A 26,257-nucleotide genomic window follows, 5' to 3' on the forward strand; every position below is an offset into this window, starting at 1 on the left:
CGTGGTTGTGAACCGATTTCAGCCATATTTCGTACATGTCATCAGGGTGTTAAGAAAACATTATATACCGAATTTCATTGAAATCGGTCTAGTAGCTCCTGAGATATGGTTCTTGGTCCATAAGTGGGCGGCGCCACGCCCATTTTCAATTTAAAAAAAAAGCCTGGGTGCAGCTTCCTTCTGCCACTTCTTCCGTAAAATTTAGTGTTTCTGAGGTTTTTTGTTAGTCGGTTAACGCACTTTTAGTGATTTTGAACATAACCTTTGTATGGGAGGTGGGCGTGGTTATTATCCGATTTCTTCCATTTTTGAACTGTATATGGAAATACCTGAAGAAAACGACTATGTAGAGTTTGGTTGACATAGCTATAATAGTTTCCGAGATATGTACAAAAAACTTAGTAGGGGGCGGGGCCACGCCCACTTTTCCAAAAAAATTACTTCCAAATATGTCCCTCCATAATGCGATCCTTTGTGCCAAATTTCACTTTAATATCTTTATTTACGGCTTAGTTATGACACTTTATAGGTTTTCGGTTTCCGCCATTTTGTGGGCGTGGCAGTGGGTCGATTTTGCCCATCTTCGAACTTAACCTTCTTATGGAGCCAAGGAATACGTGTACCAAGTTTCATCATGATATCTCAATTTTTACTCAAGTTACAGCTTGCACGGACGGACGGACAGACGGACGGACGGACAGACAGACATCCGGATTTCGACTCTACTCGTCGCCCTGATCACTTTGGTATATATAACCCTATATCTGACTCTTTTAGTTTTAGGACTTACAAACAACCGTTATGTGAACAAAACTATAATACTCTCGTTAGCAACATTGTTGCGAGAGTATAAAATCGCCAGATGTTATACACCAACTGTTTTTCCAGTCTCCGAAACATTTTTCATAAGCAATTTTGTTTTATCTCTTTGATCGATTGAAAACAGGTTCTCCATGGTGCAACAATTTCAGTTTGGGAACAGGAAAAAATCACACGAGGCCAAATTTGGTGAATACGGTGGTTCATTGATGGTATTCATTGCAGTTTTGGCTTTAAATTCGGTCATATTCGTACTCTTTTTGAAAAGAGTTCAGCTTTATCGGCTTGTCAGTGCGTATATTGAAAAATACTCTCTTGGTTATAGAGAGCATAAGTAATTGTAATCATCGGTGATTGTATTCCCAATTTTACTACATGTCTTACATATAGGGTCTTACAATATATCGGTGGAAGCCTTAATCAATAATATGGCATTGTGACTTTTATGTAGAACTATTTGAGGAACTATCGGGGGCCGCAGGAATCAGTGCTTACAGTGCAAAGTAGTAGCAAAGATACGATGAAGGAGAAAGAGATACAAAGATTTATGCGTAAAAGTCTAGAGCGACTTATTAAAAAGATTATGTGAACAATATTAATATCAATAAAAAAACTAAGTACGGCGTTAACAAAAAGCGGAAATACTAACAACAAATAACCTAGTGGATTGCAAATAAAGAAATGTTTATGCCGCAACTAATTTCCATAAAGGGAGATTGATACCACAAATGAGTACGGATTCTAGGCTGTGCTCCGCTCAATGCACAAAGTAGAATTTCTAATTGCAATGCTTTTTGCATATCAAATGTCAATTGCATTTTTTTATTATATAGCGCGTAACTTTTATACCCTCGTAACATGTTGCACAGAGTAATAATAACATTGTTCATGCAATACACTTATGCCAACGATTTTTCCAGTCCTTGAAACACTTTTCATAAGTAGTTTTTAAATATTTAAATGTGTTTCTTTCGAAGCTGTGTTTTTGAAATCGGTTGGCAAGATTTCTCGAGAACTACTCAACCGATCTTCATGAAATTTTACACAGGTCTTTGAGATATAATTCTTAAAGACGTGGACGAAGGATTTTCTTTTCGATTACAACTAATTGAAAAAAGTCGCGAAATTTTTACAGAAATTTTAATTTTTTGGTAAAAATGTCTGACAAAAATCCAATTTTCAGTTTTTTTTCCTTCGTCCAAGATCTAAGTCGGAAATGGCGTCGCAATGGCCGAGTTTAAAATATTTTTTTTTTTAAACTTTCAGAATTTCTTTATTAATATTGTATGTTTGTAACAGTAAGAAATTCTAATAAAATATTTCATTTTTTATATGAGAAAACAATTTTTGAAAAAATGCTGTTTTTCACCCGAGGAAATGCAAATAAGCCCTTAAATTTATAAGCAACTCTTTCAAAGCATAGCTTTGCTAAAATCTGAAAATATTTCCTTGCATTTTATCTTTGCGAATTGCAATTAAATAAAATGTTCGGTTGCACCCGCAATAAGCTCGTCCTTACTGCTTTGTTTGTGTGCTAGTTATATACACATTTCTCGTCGTTCTCCATGTCTGTGCTTCGGGTTTCCTTCATGCTTTGCCAACAGCGGAGTTGTAATAGTGCACAGTACGTATGTAAATATATATGTATGTATGTATGTTGGTATGTTGGCGAATAAAAATGAAGTGGAAAATAAGTTACAGCGAAAAACAACCTACAAAACGTCACCAATGACGCGATCGGCTGTGTGTTTGTGCCAGGCTTTTTAGGTAACTAACAGGGTAACAGGACAAGCTGTAGATATCTTAAAATCGTTTTTGAACTTGGACTTCAAAAATTATCGAAACAATAAAAATAGATAGATTCAAAAGGAATGCGGATTGTGTACCAGCGATACATATGTTACGAAGACAAAGTTTGCCAATCGACTACGAGCGGCACGATCCCTTAGTTTTTCCTCGTCGTTCTCTAGCTTACAAAAACCGGTTTGGGCGACAAAAAGGGTCCTGCTTTGAACATAGCCTTTAGTGTGCATATGCTTAGTTTATACATAGAGAAGTATAGCTCACTCTCAATTAGGTTGACATAAATGCTGCCACATATGGAGCACGACTGTTGCTATTACTATTTGTCCATCCGTCGTTTCTACCGCATCGCATATGCTCAATAACAACAATGTCATCAGTCACTCGTAATATCTCGTCAACTGTCAATACACACTGTGATACAGATTTTATTTACATATGTATTATATGTATATTATATGTATATGTGTATGTATTATAATTACATCAAATTAACTGCAACAATGGCGCCAATGACGTTTCTCGAGGCGGAAGTAACGAAAAGCGTAAACAACAGTCATTTATGCGTTATATATAGTACATAAGGGTACCAGCAGAGTGGACGCTTGAAGCCGAGCCGAGCTTATATGCTCGTCCACTCTGCGGAAAAGTCGCAAATGGTTGAAATAGTATTCCACGGATCACGCTGAACAACTTCGGCGAATTTCATTCCGATATCTCAAAAACTGTCGAAGAAGTTTTGTATAAGCCGTAAAAGCTAAAATTTGCCTTAAAAATCGCTAGCTCGAAACCGATTTTATAGCCTTGACAGACGGCAGCGTTAATACGGATTAACTGTGCACTTAATCAGATCCAAATTTGTAGGTGACAGACAGCAGCTATGCGAGTTTGAAACTCTCATAAACAGCTCATTGTCCTTTTTTAATATTTTCAATGAAAATTGATAGAAGATAAACATTACGGTTGTTAGCCGACCAATTTTTACCAAACCATTTTTTATTACAAAAGCATATCAACACATTATTTTTAAAACTGCATCATAACATAGAAGTTTTATTGATATTATATTGAGAATTTGATAAACAGCTGTCAGGGTTGCTTGTATTTCATTCACAATAGATGAAAATTGGCCAGTTGTTTAACAATGTTGCCAACGAAAATCTCACAAACTCCCTAAAATTTTGAGAGTTATTTTTGGATTCAGCAACGGAGTTAGCTGTGGTAGCTCCTGAATTAATCCCGAAAAATGCAATTAATCTGGTTTAACGCTGCCGTCTGTCAATGCTATTAGACCCATAATCTCTTAGGCAAAGTTGTCCAGAATGATCCGCAGAACATTTACCCGCACACGCGACTTTATAGATAAAAATCAACCTGCTCTAATGTTCATAAATACATACAACAATGTGTAAACAAGAAAAAATACCTAGAGATTGTCATTTCCAAATGAGTGCTTCTGTTTGAGGGCTCGAGAGTTCACGTTCGCGCACGGACTGAGGCTGGCTGCTCATGCCGTTATATTGGTTTAGCTATTGAGAGGTGCAGACATTGAAAACAACATAATATCAAAGGCTAATCAGAGTGCCAAGAAAGTAAATCCACTTGCAATATGTTTCGTCAAGTGCTGCTCCTTAGGTATTTTGTATGTGTTTTCCGCTATGCAAAAATTTGCATTCAGTAATGTTATCAGGCCAATAACAACTGAGCCTCGAATGCCGACAACAACAGAAAATCAAAGTAAAAAGACTGAAAACAATGGCAACAATTATCTGCGACATTTAGAGACAGTGTCTGCTCTGAAGCTATTGTTCTATTGTTTGCTCTAGTCGTTATTATGCGACCGACACTGTGCTGACACAGTTTCGCTGTGCTGCCCCCCCAAATCCATTCCAGCGTTTCGATGGCGCCGACTTGCTTCCAGGGCTATGGCTTGTTGTGTATTGGCATGTTACTGCCGCGTCTGTGAGAATCTCTCTCCATCGCACCACATTGTACTACATACACAGTCGGTTTTTTATCCGTCAAAGCTTTATGGTTGCAGTTGTTGCTTACTACCCACAAATATACAAACTGTATGTTTTTGTTGCGATTACAGGGTTGATTTCAGCTGAGTGCAGAAGCTTGCGGTGCTGTTGACGCCTTGCGACATCCGACACCTTCGCGCAATGCGAGTATGTAGCAATAGCAGCAACAACAGCAGCAACAACAAAAACTTGAGATGACATGCTTTAACGCCTCTGGCAACAACCATATGTAATTGCATCGGTGAATAAAATCGATATATTGTGGTCAGCTGTGGAGCATGCGGCGTCACTACGGCACACCACCTTACAACTTCCACACGTAAAACGTCAATGATTTTATGTGTGGTTTTGTTGGTGTATATTATATGCGTAAGTTAACTGATTTTTGTGTAAAATAATTCTTTTAAGGGCAATAAATGTCTCCTCGCCCGCCCCAACTGGTTCGTACGTATGCCTCCTGATGCAATTCGAACGCTTTCTGCGCAAGAGATCTACAAATAGTACACTTTTGTGCGTACGAGTACATTGCTGCCTGTGTAAGTACATATTCGTCAATTGCGTAGCTTCATCACTGGCAGCAGCAGCAAAGAAATCGTACGCAGACAAAGTGGCCTACTCTTCTGCAGGTGAGAGGTGGTCTTCAATCTTAATCTTGATCGATCTACAACTAGGTATTCTCGGAGATTTTGACGCTGACTTCGACATTAGTCGGTTCTAAATTTAATGAAGATATCATTTGAACAAGTTTTCCATATAAGAACCTGATTTTAATAATTTTGTATGGCAACTATATCTTAAATTAGTCCGATATCGGCAGCTTCTTGGTAAAAAAAGAGGTATCCAAAATTTCATATCGCTAGCTGAAACACTAGGGATGTAGTTCGCGTGTTTACAGATAGACGCTCGTGGCTACATCGACTGATCCGAAATATACTACATACATATGTATATTTTTCTAGCATCTTTGACGTTTCCTTCTAGTGTTACTAACTTTGTGCCAAACTTAATATACCCTGTTCAGGATATAAAATACTGTGTTAGAAAATATTGACATTTCGCAGGACTTTACTGGTTCGCTGGTGAGTTCACAACTATGCCGTTTCACTGCTGGGTACATGGACACCTATGCATTTGTTGCGAATGTAACGTGACGCGTCGATTTCAATGACCTAAATTCAGCTGCTTTGCCCCAGACATGGCAAAATTACATTACAGATGACATACATATGTACATATGTAGGTATATACATTGTATCTGCCATCACAGCCGACAGCAGCAACAGCACACTTTACATACATACACTTAAACAAATTTTTAACATATATTCACACACATGGCTGTGTAGACAATCGAATTTTATTCGCTATAAAATTGATAATTATCAAAAATCATTGTCCTCTCTGCGAAGTACTTTCAATATCTTACCAAAATATATTTCACCGTCTTAATTAATAAGATCGGTAATTAACTAAATCTCGGATAATGTCGTATACAATAAATACGTGTTCTTAACTCTGGATGTGCTTTGTTAGCCAATTCGCCTAACAATCATCGTGTTTTGCAAACAGATGCAAAATAACGATGCCCGTCCAGGGATCATCGCATAGGCTGATATATGTAACTAAGGCACACCTCCTTTATAATCGCCAAATTATCTAAAAAAATACGAATACGTCCTTTCTCGTCCCTCCTTGTCTACAAACTGTGCAACAAAAGTTTTCGTGTGTGAACCAGCGCTTATGGTTTGTTGTAAACTGGTGGTCATTGACATGCCACATTGAGTTCCAGATATACATAAGTACATACTTACAACAGCGGTATAGCTGGCGCCAACCACTCTCTGTTGACGTTGGATGAAAAATGAGAGAAGCACACTGCTAATTGTGCTGGCGGCTGAAAAGAACATACAATTACGAAACGAATAATAAGACACACATTCACAATTATGCAAGTATCTATGTATATACATACTATGTACATAAGTATGTATGTTCATCTTGCCGGGTTATACCTAGAGAAAGAAAAAATTGCGATTCTTGAATCTACAACTATGACAAAGTACTTTTATTAACATTTCTCTTTTAATTAGGCGAATTAAATTCTATCAAATTTATGGATTTAGTGAGCACACACCACTTCGTAGTCTCTAAATATCAGGCATGGGATCGTGAAAACGTCTAAAGACGTCATGTGAAGGTTGTTGTTGTTGTTGTTGTAGCTGAAGAATTCTGAGCTAACAGTACGGGTTCGTTCCGGTTACGTAGACCTGACTATCGATGGAACGGTCGTCTTTGATACTTGGCACCGATATTGGAAGATCTTTTCTGGATTTACGCAGAACAAGGTTGGTGCAAAAATAAGTTTGAGAAATGAAGTGGTTTGCTGATAAGCACATTTTCCTTACTTGCAATGACTGTGCGAGAATACAGGAGTGTTGCTTTGGATTTTGATAAGCTCTTGGACTGAAAGTGTTAAGACCCATAAATCTTCATTTAATCATCATTCTTAGACATTCTTGTAAAATAAACAAATATCAGCTTTAGTCTCTTTTGAATTAATACCGAAGCATTCAATGCGCAACGGTGTAAATGATAGCAAAACGAAATACATATGTACATATATTAAAAAAACAACCAGACAATGTAAGCACTTTACTGCTTTTGAAGAAATACGTAAACAGTACATTTAAATGAAAACTACGCAAAAAACGACTGCGCATGCGCGGGCAATTCTACTACGTAATACTACAAGGCAGTAATGGGACACTTTTCGAGGCAGGCAGAAGTAATTGGCAAAATCCATAGAACATGAATGGAAGGAAAGAGAAGTACAACATTTTCGCATCACCGCTTCTCCACACCTCTATTACGACTACATATTCAAACGGTACAATGCGTAGATTTATACGAGTATACATATAGCCATGGTGCAGATGGGCTCCTTTTGCCTAGGACACTCTTCTATAAAGAATTGGCGTATTTTGTAAAATATAAGAGAAGCGCATGATTATCTATTGGCTGGTAGATATTAAGTTCAAGTACAGTTAAGCAAGTATATAAGTATGTTTTTATGTACATATATATGTAAGTGTAACCTGTCTTGTTTTACTTTTGAAGGACTAATGGATGGAGACATGTATGTACATACATACAGTATGTCTCATAAATCTTTTCATATGACAACATTTGACGGAGTAAAATGTTCAAAGTGAATTTTGAAAGTAACACACATATTTATTTAAGAATTTTTTTATAACATAATAATTTTCATTATATTTTTTATTATTTCTGAATCAAAAACAATTATATGTTTAAAGTATATTAGAAGAAATTAATCAAAAAACAAAAAATATCTTATTCTGTACTGTCTCAAAATTCTTTTCACATTTCACCACAATTAAAGTTCCAATCAGTACACGCGAGCATTTTATGTTAATATTTGGTGTGACCACCTGCAGCGTCTACTACACATTGTAGCCTCCGTGGCATGGTTGAAATTAGCTTTTTTATGTCATATTCCTGTGGGATCTTCTCCCACTCCTCTTTGATGCACTGTATTAGGGTGCTTTTGTTTGTAGGGCACCGTTTTGCCACTTTTTTTTCCAAATATGCCCATAAGTTTTCTATAGAATTGATGTCTGGGCTTTGCGCAGGAGTATCTAGCACTTTTGAGCAATTATATAGCAACCAAGTCCTGCATATATAAGACTTGTGCTTGGGATCATTGTCTTGATATAATTTGTAATTCAATTTATTGGGATTGTTTGCATCCACTAGCCCAAATTTTTGCACACTTCTTTTTAAATTGCTACGTAAAATGTCTAAATATGTTTCTTTTGTCATATTATCTTCAATAATTCTGATTTCACCAACACCTTTGCTGCAAATACAACCCCACACCATAACACTCAGCTTTCCAAATTTTACTGTGGGAATAATGTTCTTGTTTTGTAGGGCTGTAAGCGGCTTCCTCCAAACTCTTTGAGGTCCATCGTGGTAGTATAGCATTATTTTCGTATCATCACAAAACACTACATCGTCCCAGTATTTCATTGGATGTGAAATGATAGAGCAAAAGAAAGCCGTTTTTCAACGTTAATTTGTGATAGCAATGGTTTTTTTCTTGCACTTCTTGAAGTATATTTGTGTTTTAAGAGAACTCTTCGCACGGTTTCATGGCCTACTTGCACAATATTGCGTTCCTTCAAATCTGCAGCTAACATTCTAAGGCTGCACTGTGGTTTATTGTCAATTTGTTTGATTATTAACCTTTCCATCCTTGGTGTAATCTTTTTTGGCCTGCCACTGGGTTCTTTTAATTCTAACCGATTCTCTTTTTCTGCGCGATATATAATGTTGTACACTGTCCTAACATTTAGAGAAAACATTTCAGCCAATTCTTTAGCTGATTTACCTTTATGAAAATTATAATAAACTAACTGTATAATATTTTCACTTGTACGATTACCCGGCATTATTGCGAAAAAGTTTTCTAACGGATGCTGTGTCGCCACCTACGCGAATTAGATGTAACTAAATGTTGCATCAACTCTAAGAGCAGCGACAATCAAACAATGTACAAAAACATAGTTTACCGTTAATTGTCCGGTATTTTTTTTGCGTTTCTCTGAATTGTGAAAACAGTTTCGAGACAACGAAAAACATGACGCATTATTGTTTACGTTGTTGGTTTTGTATATGTTACATCCAAATAACTGTTTTTTTTTCACATAAACAAGAAATATAGGAATGTGTTCTGTTGTAAAAAAATAATTTAAACCAATAAACAATAATGTAATTTACTCACAAAAAAACAAAATACTTAAATATTGCATTGTGAAAAGAATTATGAGACATACTGTACATACTTATGTACATGTGTGTATGCATAAATTTGTTTTTTTTTTGTTTTTTGCATCGAAAGCCTGAACCCCATGCCAGTGTGTAACTTTAATTCGAACTAAACCTCCTACCGTCACTTACCGATCCCTCCGGTACCACCGTCAAGTATTACGTCGAGATGACGTTGGAGCAATGCTCATACATACATATGTTTATAATAGTCTGAATGCATCCAGTTACAAGCCCTGTGCAATGTTTGTCGCCAAATCCTTCCCTTATAATTTAGTTGTTTTAGTATGCGTTTATTTGGTCCGCGTTCTAGTGGTCCATTTAGTTTTGAAGTTCTGTCGTTATTGTTGTTGAGTTTGATTTTGGCGGATATTTCGCACAACGCATTCCACTTTTCTATTGATTCAACCATTTGGTCTACTACGTTTTCAGGGGTTGGGTCCATACCGAACACATTCTTGAGGTATCGCCTCTAGCTTGTATTGAGTACAATAGAACAATGTATGCTCTACGTTCGCAATTGTCTCACCTCCCCAATTATCGCATATAACATTATTTTCATGTCCTGTAAGAGTATATCGGAATTGTGGAAGTACAATTCATGAATTTTGTGACTGAATTTAAAGCCAAAAACGCAATGAGTACCATCAATGAACCACGGTATTCATCAGATTTGGCTCCGTGTGATTTTTTTGTTTTCCAAACAGAAGTTGCCGCTCCGTGGTACCCGCTCTCAGTCGATCGCAGAGATAAAATAAAACTCGCGGAGGAGATGAAAACCATCCCAAAAAGTGCTTATGAAATGTGTTTCGAGGACAAAATAAATATTGATGAATAATTTTGCGTGTTATTTACAATATCAGGGTACTTTTTTGTCACAATGTATGTGTAGCATACTGTCTGCGGCTTTTCACATCCGCATCCGCTTAAAAATGTAATGTACTGACATACATACATTATATACATATGTGTATAATGAGTTAAGGGAGTTTGTATTTATTTGGGTTAGAGCAGTGTAACCTTGAACTGGTTGTTAACCATCACATGCTAATGCTGTTGTTGAAATATTGCGGCGATCGGTAGTCATACGGTTATTAGTTTTTTTTTTATCTGTGGGAAAATGAGTTAAATGCAAATATGTACATACATACATACATAAGTATGTATATCGAACGACTGTTTTAGCTCGTTGGCCGGTATGGCCGCCAGTATGCCGGTGCAAGCTTTTTGAATAGCCTCTACGTCTGCATAACGCTTTCCTTTCATGGGCAAATACATTTTTCCGAAAAGGAAGAAGTCGCACGGTGCCATATCAGGTGAATACGGGGAGTGGTTAATGGTTAAAATGTGATTTTTGGTCAAACAATCGGTCACAAGCGTCCTTCAAATGTGCCGAACCAAATGTTCTGTCAAAACGGGATAAATCGATGTCTTAAAAATGTTCAATTCCATTTCCATGAATTTCATTGATGATTTCGGCTGATTTTTGATAAGCTCACGCACAGTTTCGATGGAATTTCCGGTGATCACGGATTTTGAATGGCCCGCATGTTGATCGTCATTTGTGTCCTCACGACCACTTTGAAAACGTTGAAACCACTCGTGCACTCTGCTACGGGATAGGCAATCATCGCCATAAACTTGTTTCATCAATTGAAACGTTTCGGTAAAAGTTTTGCCAATTTTAAAACAAAATTGAATGTTGGCTCTTTGTTCGAAGCTCATTTTCGCACCAATAACACAAACATACGGACTCTTAAAACGCAATAACTTCACTTCCAATCAATGAAATGTCATGAAATTCAAATCACTGGACAATCGATAAAGATAGCAGATTCTAACGCACCAGTCGACATACTTATAGGTGGCGCCACCAGGGCGCGCTAGATTCAAAAAGTACCTGTTTACTTTGGAACGCACCTTGTATTGCGGACAAGAGTCAGGTTCGTTCATAACATGCTTGAAATTGTGGGATCATTTAAGAGATAGCTTTAGGTTTTGTTAGTTGCGTCGTTAGATGGGGGCTGCGCTACTGCACTAACCCAAGTTTATATCCTTCAGATGAGACCCATTTTCGGCTTAATGGCTTCGTGAATAAACAAAATTGTTTTTGCATTCGCAAAAATTGGCTGTTTTTGTGTGGTTTGGCGGCATCATTCATCGGGCCTCATTTCTTTCCAAATGAGACACTTCTATGTGAACACCTTAGGTGTAAAGTTTGGCGACTCGTTAATTGTTCAATAAATGGCCCAGTCAAATAGCCGCCAAGATCATGGGACCTTATGTACATAAGTATGTCTCTACATTATTTTCTTTGAGAGTGTGTTAAATTAAAGGTTAAAGCCAACCGACCAGCAACGCTCGAGGATCAACGTGTTATAGTCGAAACGCTCTACCACCGGGGTAGAGCGGGGCCCTTAGCGGTTAACCCGTCTCTTCACATTCATTACTTCCGATGATGGTTCTCCAAAGAACAAGTAAAGAGGTTGTTCCTACTAGACTATGGGTGTTTTATTGCTACGGATGCTTGGAAAAACCAAAACCCTTTTGTGGGCACCTACATTTTTTGAATGCAATAAGTATGTACAATACATACATATGTACATCCCATATGTGACTGGACTTTGTTGTCTTTTTACTTTACAAATGCGCAAATTGTGCGTTAAAGGTGTTAAGCAAAGTATTTATGTAAGCCACTGTACATACATACATACTCTATGTACATAAGAACATATGTTTACATGAATGTTTATGTAATTCTTTGTACCAGGAAGTTCGCACTTAACTTCAGCGCCACTGTGGCGTCATCACCTTGCAACTTACAACAAAACCAAAAACAAAAAATAAGCAAGTACATATTTAAATATGTTTTCTCGAATGTTGTACTGAGAACATAAAAAAAAGAGCAGCAACCGACAACAACAAAGTATGCGCATACTATTTTGCTCGCTACCCTTAAACGCCAACCACCCAAGGGAGTTGCGAAAATGTGAAGCGATATCTCACCAGCGGCAGTGCTGTTGAAGAGCTCAATACCAAAATAAAAGAGAAATCTGAAATGAATGTTGGCGGCGACATAATTCTGAGATATATTTATGTATGTAGAGTGTTTGCATGCTTCTGTCCAAAGAGCTGTCGCGGCAATCAAATCATACTCCTTCATACATAAAGATTGTTTTCGTTAGAGTATGTTCACACGTTGAACATTTTTTGACGACTTCACCGGTTCAGATCTCGAGTGAACAAATACTTATATAAACAAGGTCGCTTCGCCTCTTCTTGTCGTCCTCTCGTTTATAAAGCAGATAATGTAGATTATAGAGAAATTTCAATTGCGGACTAGCGTGTGAACTGTCAAAATCTAATAAAATACGATGAGTGGATTTCACCATAGCTAGCTCGGAAGGTGAAATTTTTACACTCGCGCGTGGGCATTGAATGAAAAATATGCTCACGAATATACATTTCTATTACAGACTTACATATTTTGTATAAATTGACATATTTTGTATACATACATCTGTATAAAGTTCCAGCTTGAACAACAAAATAGTCCGCGTGTGAATGCGTTCTTCGATAATTTGCACACCTTAAAAGAATTTCAAAATTAAAAGGAGATATTACGAACAAGAATACAACGCGCAACTTGATGCGATTCGTCTTTTCGCGGCGCCCGCTCGCCAACAAATTCGAGTTGCGGGCAACAAAAGTTTCCTTGTATGAACCAGCTAAAAGTGTAAACATCAAAAGGCAGCAATGGAAGAGAGCACACGAGAGGAAAGAGCGAGTTGTTGTGGCTGATAGGCAACCGAACCACCTTCTGCTTAATTCACCTGTCGCGTCCCCCTGGAACATTCTTTAAGATGGAGATATACGCACTATATGTACGTACATGCTTACATATGTACATATATATATTTCATTAAATTTGTTAAAATTTCGGTTGCTCGTTTAAACGCTTCCACCAAAGCCAACTTTAAGTAAACATCATATACTACGCACATTTTTGCATGTGTTTCTACATAAATATGTATGTAAATCAGCCAAACAAGAGAACAGACACACATGTACAAGCAAATACGCACACTTACATACATACATACTTATATACGCTGGAGTGGGTTGTCGCCGGTCCACAGGTTTGATATGCTTTTGGGTGGGATGCCGAGCACTTTGCAGGGTATGCTTGCCTGTGTGTTTGAATCGGCTGACATAATAACGCTTGAGCATATGTAAATAAATGTATGTATATTTATGTATATACATATGTATGTACATATAAATATGTATATCACCAACGGTCGCAACTGGAGAATGCTGGCGATAAAAGTATTGAGCGAAAAGACATTTTGCGCATTTAAAAAATGAAATCAGCTAGAAAGCAAAGAAAGAGCATTCAAATACATGCTGTACGTACATACATACATACATATGTATGTATGTGGAGTGAAGTATATGTACAAACATACATAGTATGTATGTATTTTGTTTCAGCAGCTATTGATGATGTGATCCCAATGAGGCCGCTTGCACACAAGAGCTCGCAGCAGCAGCATTCTCTGCAATAGGTGCCACACATTCTTAGAAAAGCTTTTTTGCACTGTTGTTTTCTGCTGAAGAATTTCATTTGCAAATGTTTATATGCAAGTGTGATTAACATTTACTATATACATACGTACATACATATACAGTAACAAACATATTTGTAAAACTAGTTAGTTACTAGCTTTTAGAAAGGTGATTTGTGGCAGCAAGGCATACCAAAACACACATACACCTCATATACACAAAAACAAATGGATAATACAAATATGTATATTTATACATACTATATATTTTCAGCGATATATACCATACATACTTATGTACATACATACCTGGGGTCTGTATAAAAGTACAAGCATACATATACATACATAAGTATGTTTTTTTTCGTCAGCAGCGTATGTGTACAGCTGCTCAGCTGTGAGCGTAAAGCGATTTTCAGTGTATAACGTATACGCACCGCCTCTCTAAACACATATGCAAACACATGCGCATACATACATATATACATACGTACATGTATGTAGCATAGAAAAGTAAATGCGCAAATAAAAACGTTGTTGTTGTTGTGGCAGTTGTTTTTCTCCAATTTATGCGCATAGTTGTCGTTCTTGCTATTGTTGTTGTTGCACAGTATTTATATTATTCATATTATTAGTTTTTTGTTTTATTTTATTATTCTTCTTCTGTATTGGCTGAAGTCGCTGCGCTGGACTACAACTGCGCAGCAAATATAATCAGCGAGAATCGTTAAGAATACTCGTACATAGTATGAAGCTATGAAGCATAGGCGCTGGCATACTAGCGAACAGACAAACGAACGTTTGGGCAGAAATCGGCAACATCATTCAGCAAACTGGTGATGGGTGGCGCCACCGTTGTAAGGAGCAGAGGGATGGTGAAAAATAGACATTTATAGTATATAGCGCATGTAAATATGTACATACATATGTATGTATGTGTGTAGATATTAGAACAATCGAAAAAATTAATGCTAATTCATTAATTGTATAATGTTGTTGTTTTCCCTTCTCTACAAACCTATAAGATGCAAAAAAAGTGAGCGAGACACAAGCGAAGGGGTGAGTTTTCTATGCTAAAGGTCTATTTAATTTCGCTTTTTTGCGATACAGTAAATGGAAATGAATATAATACTACAACATAAGAATCGGAAAAACATTGAGCCTAAGCAAGTTAACGCCTTTGCTACTCTCATAGTAATCTTACAAGGGTTTCAAAGTCCGGTGGAAGCAGAGGACTCGAAATGAAAGAGAGAGAGAGCTTATTGCAAGAACTGAAACCGCTTATTTGTTCTTTGGGCTCTTGAAAACAAGAAGATCCGACGTTTTCGAGCAAATTTTGTTCAGCGATGAGGCCTCTTTCTGGCTCAATGTGTAAGTATGTACACCCAACTCTTTTTTTACACGGTAGATATGTACGTTCCTCAGAAATCCGTGTAAAAAAAACCGTGTAAAAAAAGAGGCGTTTCCTATAGAAAAACAGGGATACGTTCCATGTCATCTGAAACCCGTGTAAGATTAAATAAAGAACAATATTTACTTCCAAAAACCGTGTAAAAAATGTTGAAAACTATAAAAATTCAGATATGCATACAAATTGTATGTTCATATGGCAATTTATTGAGCATTAAAACTTAAAATACATAATTCATACAGGTGAAAAATTGGTATATTAAGCAAAAAACAAAAGAAATCTGTTAATCCAGAACTAAGAACAGAAAAAATAAGGAAAAAATATTTACACTGTACATTCGTCGCTACTTGAAAACAAGCGCAATTGTTTGTGACGAACTGTACCAAAGTCGGTATCATCGCTGGAGATATCCATTTCAGCAATGTAAATATCATGCGAACAAAATGTGTAGGTAAGGGTTATCGAATAAAGGGATTTCCCAGTTACTACCATGTATGTTCATTTCAGCAATGGTGCTAAGTGTGGTAAAAATAAATATAATTACAAGACAGTGATATAAAAACCGGAGTAGATTAAAAATTAAAAAAAAAATTTTCTCAACCGTGTAACTTCAAATCCGTGTAAAAAGAAACCGTGTAAAAAAAGAGTTGGGTGTATATGTATAAATAAGCACAATTGCTGCATTTGGTACGAAGAGGAACATGAAGAGAAGAGCAGTGATTTTATTCCGAAAAAAACAGCCGTTTAGAGTAGTTTGAGGGCCGGTGAAATAATCAATCAATATTTCTTCAAAAATGATGCCGGTGAGAACGTAACCGTCAACCGGCGACCGTTATCGCGACATGATAACCGACTATTTGATGCCTGAAATTAAAGCACGTGAACTTGACGACATTTGGTTTCAACGAGACGGCGCTATTTCGCACATATCGCATCAAACAATGGATTTATTGAAAGAACACTTCCGTGAGTACCTAATTTCCCATTTTGGGCCGGTCAATTGACCATTAAGATCGTGTGATATCACACTGTTCGACTTTTTTTTCTGTGGGGATATGTAAAGTCTTAAGTCTATGCGGATCCCGCTTCGATTCAGATCTCGGAGCAAAACATCACGCGTGTCTTTCGTCAGTTGCCTGTCGCAATGTTTGAACGAGTCAACGAAAATTGGACTCTGCGGATGTACCATTTGAAACATTTTCTTTCGTGTGTTACAAACTTCGGGCCAAACTTATTATCCCCTGTTCAGGGTATAAAAAAACCAAAATAATAATAAAACATTGCAAAAAATCGAACATACGTATGCATACACATGTATGTATTCTATGTGCATGTTTAAATGCACTTGGACATTCTACAATAATTAATATTTACAGTTTCGTCAACAATTACTTCCACAATGCATTGGTGCTGGAAACTGTATGCACAGAGTTATACATGTACTTACATTTATAAACATATAACATATACATATGTATAACATATAATGGTTTTCGGCATTTGTTGCTTTGTTTTGGTTTTAGGCGCCCTTCATACATACATACATATGCACAACTGGCATGTAATATATTTACTTCCAACCGAATGTTCGTATCGTATTTCGTGTGTGTTGCAGCTGGTCGCCCTGTCTCTTAACTGGTGGTGGTGTTGTTGTTGTTGATATGATAATGAAGTGTGAACGGTGAACAAAATTGTGGCTTTTGGAAGCTTTATTTAATGCTTAATTGCTGAGTTTCTTTATTTGCTGTAAAACATATCGTGACCTAAATAGTTTGGGCTCGTTTTAGAGAGAAATCCAAAGTGACTTTTTTCTTAGTAAATACTATAAATATAGGTTACACTACACGAAATATGCGAGGTATTTGCTTACAACAGAGTGCGCGAGTGTCAAAGGTGGCTCGTACGGGCCGAATGATGAGGCAGCATATTGTTAAAACACTGTCCCATTGCAAGCACTGTAAACCGCCGCCCAATTTGCTTTAAGAAGAACAAAAACATAGGAAACTGAAATGCGAGCCTCTGTTACGGTTTCCAATTCAATTGCATTTTGCTTGAAGTTTTGAAACAAAAAATTCGTTATCACCGTAATCAAACAAGAAAACACGAAAGCTATAATGCTTTTCAGAGTTGTGTCTAAATTTTAATCGGTCAGTTTGCATGAAAGATATATGATTGTACCGTTATTTTAGACAATAATTTGTGGCAAATTTCGTGAAGATAACGAGTCAAATAAAAAAGTTTTCTATATAAGGGCATGTATTTAATAGTTCAGTTGGTATGACAGCTGTATGCTATAGTGATACGATCTGAAACATTTCTTCGGAGATTGCACCATTACCTCAGATAATGATCTATGCCGAATTTCTTGAAAATATCTCGTCGAATTAAAAAGATTTCCATACAAGCACTTGATTCCGGTTCCGACAAATGAGCAGCTTTTTAAAGAGCAAACGACGTGTGCACAATTTCAGCTCAATAGACAGGGCTAAATCGACTCAGCTCATGATGCTGATGATTTTGGTATCGGTGAGGGAATTTTCTGCAAAATGGCTGGATGATTTGGATCTTCCAGTGGAATCTTCCAACAAGATAAAGATCCAAAGCATAAGGATAAAACTTTTGAGGGTTGACGGCTTTATTATGGTCATAGACGATTAATCTAAAGAGCTAAAATTCAATAACACCTAGAATTAAGTAAAATTTTTGTACTAAATTATGTTATTTTTGTTCTGTTTGTAGACTTTTGTCAACGTATTTTTTTTGTTTTTTTTTTCATATCATATTTGCTTTGATATATGACGAATACTAAGAGCCCCGTTAAGATCGGGAAGGAGATTTCCGAGCCATTCTATATCAAACAACATCGGCCTCAACAACTGCGCCGTTAGTTCTGCTTTCTTCAGACTGGAAAAGGAAGCGAAGCAAATGGGTCTGGTAGTGATTTAGGGGAAGACCTGCCATCAAACAAACAGTAGTCGCACTCGTCACTTGACTCCCACGTCAGTGTTGACGGTCATAACTTTGAAGTCATAGGATCTAGGAACTAATTTTAACACCAACAGCCTCGAAATCCAACCCAGAATAACTCTGTAAAGTCCTCTCTACACGACGAACAAAGAGCAAACTTTATAAATCACTCATTATTCCCGTCCTGCTATATGGTGTAGAGGAATGGATGATGACAATATCTAATAAGTTGACGTTACAAGTTTTCGAGAGAAAGGCTCTGCGGAAGATTTAAGATACTTTGCGCAATGGCAACGGCGAATATCGCATTCGATGGACCAATAAGCTGTACGAATTATACGACGACGTTGACATAGTTCAGCGAATTAAGAGACAGTGACTACGCTGGCTAGGTCATGTCGTCCGATTAAATTAAAACGTTTCAGCTTTGAGAATATCCGCGGGGTGAAGCAGAGGAAGAGGAAGACCTCCACTCCGATGGAAAGACCAGGTGGAGAAGGACCTGACTACAGTTGGAATCTCCAATTGGCTCAGAGCAGCGAAGAGGAAGAGCGCCCAGTGCGCTGTTATAAACTTGGCTATAACCGCGTAAGCTTTGTCCACGCCAATAAGAAAGAAGAAGAAAATGTGAAAATTATATTTTCGGCAGACGATTTTATAAATAAAAAAAACATATTTTGGTGAAAATTTCTCGATGTTTTATTTTTAAAAATTTGTAATTGAACAAAATAATCCTTCAAGAGCTTGTAAATTACTATATCTCGAAGAGCTTTGTAAAATTTCATTGAGTTCGCGAGAAATCTTGACAACCGACTTTGAAAACACAATTTCAGGAAAAACGCGTTTACAGTTTTAGGTACCTATTAAGCTGACCTCGAGCACGCAACTTTTCGAAGCTATATCTAAAAAAACTATTATTCAGATCAACTTGAGTATTTAGGACAACATTGTAGAGATGTTATAGAATTAGATAAGACAACAAAAAAAAATTGTTTGAAGCCGTGAAACTCATGCAACCACTTAAGAGAGCGCCATATTGATAAAGAGAACTATTTGAATCTGTAAGCAGGTCTAAAATATAACCACAACTACTATAAAAAATAATAACTTAATTAGTAATTATATAATTTACATAGTTATGCAAGTTAATAAATAAATAAAAAAATAAGCAAAGTACATGTCTATTCTGCGAATTCGATAAAGCACTTAGAATTCAATAATAATAATAATTCGCGGAAATGCCACAGTCATTGCTTAATCCAGAAATTTCAAAACAAGTAAACACATTTGTTGACGAATCAAAAGTCCAAACGTACATATGTATGTATCTAGTATATACGTACTTATACATACAACCAAGCATAGGAATATACATACATACATACAGAAATGTATATGCATATGTTTACATATGTATGTATATGTAAAGAAATGTTTGTGAACTACTGAACAGCGCCAATAGCACAACGCAGCAATGAGTCATTGATCACAAAGTTGTAAGCGCCGGATACGGATGTGGAAAAACATTACTGCATTACATACTTATGTATGTACATATATAGAAGTTGTATTGCGAAGTTGCGTCATTACCTTTCTTTTTGCACTGGTGAAATCCGCCTTGAAGTTATTGCTTCGAGTATTTTGAAGTCTATTTCCGACAATTTATTATTCAATTATGATTTTTTCTACATGTAGCTTTGTTAGCCCACTTAAATTACGCAATCTTTTCCGAGAATTTCGCGTCTTTGTCGTTGAGTAGCAAACAAATTTATGGCGATTTACACTGAAACGAATTCACAAATATACATACATATTTATGTATATGCGTGTATACAAACTTACGCTTCATTAACAGAAAATAAAAGAATCACAGTTATTTGTATTTATTTGCATTACTTGCAAGATCTACACAAACATACAGACAACCATACTATATGCTTCTGTGACATGTGAGTCCGGAATACATGAATTCACATACACGTGCAAAGTGACGGGCGACGAATGAAAATAATTTTCGCCTGATATTAAGCACTTTGTTGATGCAATAATTTTCACGCGCGTAAATTTTCCACGGACATACGCGCACACTCACGCACACACATATAGTAGATATAATCTACAAACGGCGCATACACAAATTGAAACGCTGTGGCACAGATAGAGATGCTGCTGCTCATTATCATATGATTGATATGCTATTAGCATATGCAGATCGAACTGCTCATCTGACGCTGGAGGCTAAGCGCCCGGCGGCTGCGAGCACAGATGCTTGGTTCGAGCGGTCGCACGTTAGCGCGACCACAACTTCCGGTCGCGGAGCGCTGCCCGCTGCATAGTGAATAGCCTTGATCGCATCAACAGATTGAAAAATTTAAAAAAAAAATAACAAATTCGTAAAGTACTTTTAGAGAGAACACTAAGCGATGATTTGTGGATTTTTAAATAGATTTTAGATTTGCTACAGCTAGCAATGCTTTGCGCAGCTGCGCTTGTGGTGTAATTACAAGCTGGTATTTCACTAATTCTCTTACATTCTTCACACACACGCATACACACTCGCGCATACGCACACAAGTATGGCGCTGCGTTAAACGCCGTAAATACCAAAATACCGCCAAAACGCGTTTTATGAGTTACAGCTACACAGCCCGTCTGTGTGTGTGTGTATATTAAGGCGGCTTGCTGTTGTTGTCTATTTACGACGTGTGACTCTTCGTTGCGGTTTGTTTGTTTTTAATCGTATTATGATAATTTATTTTGTCTTTCACTTAGTTTCACTGTTGCTTGTTTTATTTTTTATTTTTTATTTCAAATTGGCTCTCTTCAATAATATAGAAATACGAAGAATTGTAAAGCACGCATAACCGAACCGACGTTGAAATACGTATGCGATTCCCGAACTCTAAAATGCGGCTATGCGAAGAATTTTTCGTTTGCGTTATAACAATATTATGCGCAGGTTGCTTTTGAATTACACGAAGCACTCGTAAACGCCAGAATCGTTTAGAAAAATCGCACTAAACAAAAGGAAGACGAAGCTTTTGCGAAAACGGTGGGTTTACCCAAAAACGACTGCACAAGCACAAGCGCTGCTATAAACAAAACATGCGGCTTTCCGACCACCGATCGCATGCTCCGATCAACGACTGAGCAAATGTTGTGCCGAAACAATGCGTAGTGGCGCAGCCGACCGACCTACCGTACATACATACATACATACATGTCTACATATATTCGAACATACTTGGTGCTTGAGCAGCGAGCGAGCGAATGATCAGCGCGGATATGAATATAATGAAAGAATACAATGTAGTAGTTGCCTGAATCAAAATGCGAGCGCGCGGGGTAGTAACGCGCATGCAAACGCTACTTCATATCATAGGAAACTATTAAAACACACCATCGCCGCCAGCGACATTCAAGTCGTCATCAAAACAACAGCGGCGCTCGTAATGGTATCCAACAATATGTATTTTTATGTAGTTGCATATGTGAGTGAACGGCCGAGCGCCACACGTAAGAGAACGTCGTGAGCGTGCGAAGCGTGAGCGCATGAATGAACAACCAACCGACTGAACAGACAGACGATTCGAAGTCGCGCCGCATCGACGCGCGCTGTTCGTGACGCGTTGGAGAGCGCACGCGGTCAGATGCGCGCACGAATCGCAACGTTGTGACGTTTTTTAAATCATGAATGAAAAACATTTCCAGCAATCAGCGGTTTGAAACAACCACAATAATATTAATACATACATATGTATGCATATACTAAGGCAAAGGCACATATTATGAAAAAAGTAAATAAAGCAATAAAAATAAGTGAAAAGGTTAGCGCAGCTACACATACTCCGCCAATTATGTAGCCATATATGTACATATGTAAGCATATAAACAAATCTTGATATGAGCCTAAGCATGGGCATAACCAAGTAATAGATAGTAGTAGTAGATATGTAGGTAGTACTGTGATTGTATGCTGTGTTGATGATCAGCGCTGCTGGCGCCTCAACAGCAGAGAGCGTTATGCGCGCTGATTGGAAGTGCTGAGAGTATGACAAACACTTTCGTTGGCAGAGAGCGCTGAGAGTGATCAGTAGGTAGCAGATTTCGATGTTGAGCACGCACGTGTGCTGTTTAGTCCTTTTTCGAAGTTCATTATCCTTTGGTTCTTGTGTTACGAATGTCTTATCTTTTCACCTTTTTTTTGTAGTTGCTAATCTGAAATATTCTATAGAACTTGTATGCATGTATGCACCTGGTTTTTACGTGTAACCAGTCGCTATATCATGTTGATTAATGTGTGTGGGTAAGTGGTGCGTACTGGTATACCTTCTAGATAATTTGTTGAGTTGATATTTTTGTTTTCACTTTTAGATAAGGTTGCATTTCCAGGCATTCTTGCTTTCTATACACATACATTTGTAAGTAGTTATAACATATGTATGTATACATAGGTATATGCTTTTATCGCTTTTATCTTGTTGTTATTCTTAGGCTGAAGGGTTCAAAATGGGGTCTGTACATACTATACTTACTTAATTTGAACTAGTGCAATCAATTGATTGAAAACCTAAGAAAGTCTGTAATACCCATCACAGGTGCATTTCTTATAAAAACTATAGGTACGTACGTATTACTAAATCTAAAAGCGTAGTAGAACAATAATAATAATAATAATAATAATTCTTTCCGAATTTCGAGAACATATCTTGTAAAATAAAAAAAACTTTTTTTTGGAAGAACTTGATTTTGATCAATCAGTTTGTATGACAACTGTGCCGACAAATGAGCACCAGCTTCTTGGGAAGAAAGAGACTCAAAAAATTTCTGATCGATATCTCAAAAACTGAGAAACTAGATGGCGTATATACAGATGGTCCTTTTTAGGGTAGAAAAATCAATTATTGAAAATAGAAGGCTGATCTACGACACCAACGAAGGCACCAAGAACTACCCTATTCCAAGTGGAGTACCACAAGGTTCAGTGTAGGACATCTTTTATGGAATCTCCTGTATGATGACCTCCAAAATAAATGTAATGAATGCATAAATGGCTGAGCACTAAACAGAATTATTGCTCATAAGCACCAGGAAAATTGAGGAACAAATAACTCTCACTATAGGAGAGTGTGCGATTACTTCACACCCACACTTGAAGAATTTAGGGGTAAGGACTCCAAACTGAAATTCAAGGAGCAGGAAGTTAATAAGATTTACAGTGCCTAATCAAGAATGATGACAAATAGAGGCTGTGTGCGCTCCAGCCGTCGACTGTTAATCGCAAAAGCGATGAGCTCAGTAATACTACTTACATACATACTTATGTACATATATGTATGCTGCTCCAGTATGGATACTGGCGATACATAGACTCACAGAAATGAGAGTAACAAGTGCTTTACGAGCTACTTATATCTAGCGAAGCAGATGAAGTACTAGCTAGTATGCCGCCAATAGACATGCAGGGAGACGAATTCACGAGATTATTTGAGCTATCAGCGCCAATTACAGAAATCAAAAAAAGAGAGGAAAGAGAGAGCCTAATTATATGGTGGACCCAGAGACTTATACCTGAGATCCATGTGTAGATAACTAGACAACATGGGGACCTGAATTTCCACCTGACCCAAATATTAAGCGGGCATGGTTGCGTCAAAGGCTACCTATAAACATTTCAAAAAGACGTCAGCCCGTATTGTTTTATGTTCGGAGTCCATAGAAGACTCTGAACACGTGTTTTTACATAGTCCTCGGTTTTTAAACATAAGGGAAAAGTTAGAAACTGCACTAGGTGGTAGTTTAACGGTGGAAAATTTGACTGCATTTATGTGTCAGTCCTCTGACAACTGGCAAGCTGTTCGCGAAGCGGCAACTTTCTTCATGACTAAAATAAAACAGTTACAGCAGAACAGGCATCAGTCCGTCCGTGCTATAGAGGAGATATAAAATGACTTGTTACTGCCACGAAATAATATCTTATCTGGTGGTTCCGTGGAAGAGTCTTGAGTTGGGAGTAGGTTGGGTTTAGCGGATTAAAGTTCCGCACTCCGGATTTCGATGCTCCGCTCCCCTAATAAAAAAAGGGTATAAAATTCATCTAAAACACAGAATCAAAATCAAGTCACTCGGTAGGAATATATGTTTGTTCATATGTACATAACTAAACTATATCTTCGGAGATTGCGCCATTGATTCTTGGTGAGAAAAGGACGTGTGCAAAATTTCAGATCAAAAGCTGATGGCCGAGTTCGCATATAATACATATACCAAACAGACGGACGGATCGACGGACAGACGGACAGACAGACATGCCATACTGTTCTATGAAAAATGGTGTGAAAATATCTTTTGAAATGAAACAGTTTTTCATCTAAGCGCTTGATTCCGAACTTTCAGTTTGTATGGCAACTAAATGCCATGGTGGTACGATATCGGCCGTTCCGACGAATAAGCAACTTCTAAGGGAGAAAGACACATGTGTAAAATTTCTGAACGGTATCTCAAAAGCGGAGGTACTAGTTCGCATATATACCGACGGACAGACGGACATTGCTAAATGTACTCAGCTCGTGACGCTGATCGTTCATACATATATACGAGTATACATACATATATACTTTTTATACTGACGTCTTCTTTTGAGTGTTACAAACATCGTGATAAATAATAAATAGCACATACAGACATTTCAATTATATGTAAGTATGTCTACGTCTGCATGCATGCACGTAGGCAAGCATATAGTACATATGTATGTGTGGCTATTTCGAGGCTAATGCCAATTGTCGCTGTTGATGCACAGACTGTAGTTGTCGTCATTTTTGGTGTTTGTGATGGGCCGATGATTCCATTGCCGTTATTATTGTTTACGATGACGGTACAACAACTACTATGGTTACACACATATACATACATCCATGCATACACTTGCAGTTTGATTTGAGTGTGAGTGCGCGCCGACGATTAAGTTGTTTACGATTTTTACGCTGCAATGGAGTGCGCGACTTGGGTGGGGAAAGACCGGCAGGTTGTTGATGATGCAGTCCGGGCTGCGTTATTGCAAATATCGTTGTTGTGTTTGTTGTTGGTGCGGTGCCACTCATTGGCGGCACGCTCGCACCTCTGCATATTTTCATTGTTTGATCGGCGGGGGAGGTTTATTTGCATTTGCTCGTGCAGTTCATTTGGTGGATGACGACTACGATTTCATACTATACTGATATTTTGGCGCGAGAATGACGTCCAGAGGCTAAGTTTGCATCGATGACGCTAATTGTTTTCCAGCAACAATCGAAAAATAGCAGTGAATACAATTCGTTTGCTTACTCGGTGCAAAAGAACACACAATACGCTATAGCTTGGGGATTTTCGTTTGTTAAAAGCTCACACTTTGTTGCTTGTGCGCGGCTAAAACAAGACTATAACGATGCCCCAGTCTCCATATACGCCAGACCTGGCGCTTGGTGTGACTTTTGCCTAATTCCAAGTAATCTTAAAGGGCCGTCGTTTTAAAAAAACATTGCTGAAAGAGCAAAAGGCTTTGCCAAAATTCGGGTTTGAAAAGTGTTTCGACAATTGAAAGAAGCGCGGGCATAAGTGTATAATATCGAATGGAGACTATTTTAAAGGCGACAACATTAATGTAGACAAATGCATAAATAATCAAAAACCGAAAACTCCAGTAAATGTTTGAACACACCTCGTACAACGTCCAGTGTGTTTAACGTGGGCGCCTACTGACGACAGCCTCAAAAGCACAGCGGATCAAATCAAATGCCTTTATCAGCGCCTTAAAAATGCCAGGTATTTTTAGT

The 26,257-nt window shown here is 37.6% G+C and overlaps 1 protein-coding gene across 4 annotated transcripts in view; it reads right to left on the reverse strand.

Moving 5' to 3' along the window:
- The window catches only part of LOC126767816 (insulin-like receptor), a 141,396-nt gene that overhangs the window by 38,442 nt on the left and 76,697 nt on the right, over positions 1–26,257 (reverse strand). The window contains exon 1 of one of the 4 annotated variants that reach the window (XM_050485463.1): positions 20,034–20,245. The exons of the other annotated variants lie outside the window; for them this stretch is intronic. The gene's annotated coding sequence lies outside the window, so the exon portion shown is untranslated. Of the gene's footprint in view, positions 1–20,033; positions 20,246–26,257 lie in introns of those variants that run through there. 4 annotated transcript variants of the gene reach the window in all.

This window comes from Bactrocera neohumeralis, chromosome 2 (assembly GCF_024586455.1).
Source record: "Bactrocera neohumeralis isolate Rockhampton chromosome 2, APGP_CSIRO_Bneo_wtdbg2-racon-allhic-juicebox.fasta_v2, whole genome shotgun sequence".
In the NCBI taxonomy this organism is placed as follows: Eukaryota; Metazoa; Arthropoda; class Insecta; order Diptera; family Tephritidae; genus Bactrocera; species Bactrocera neohumeralis.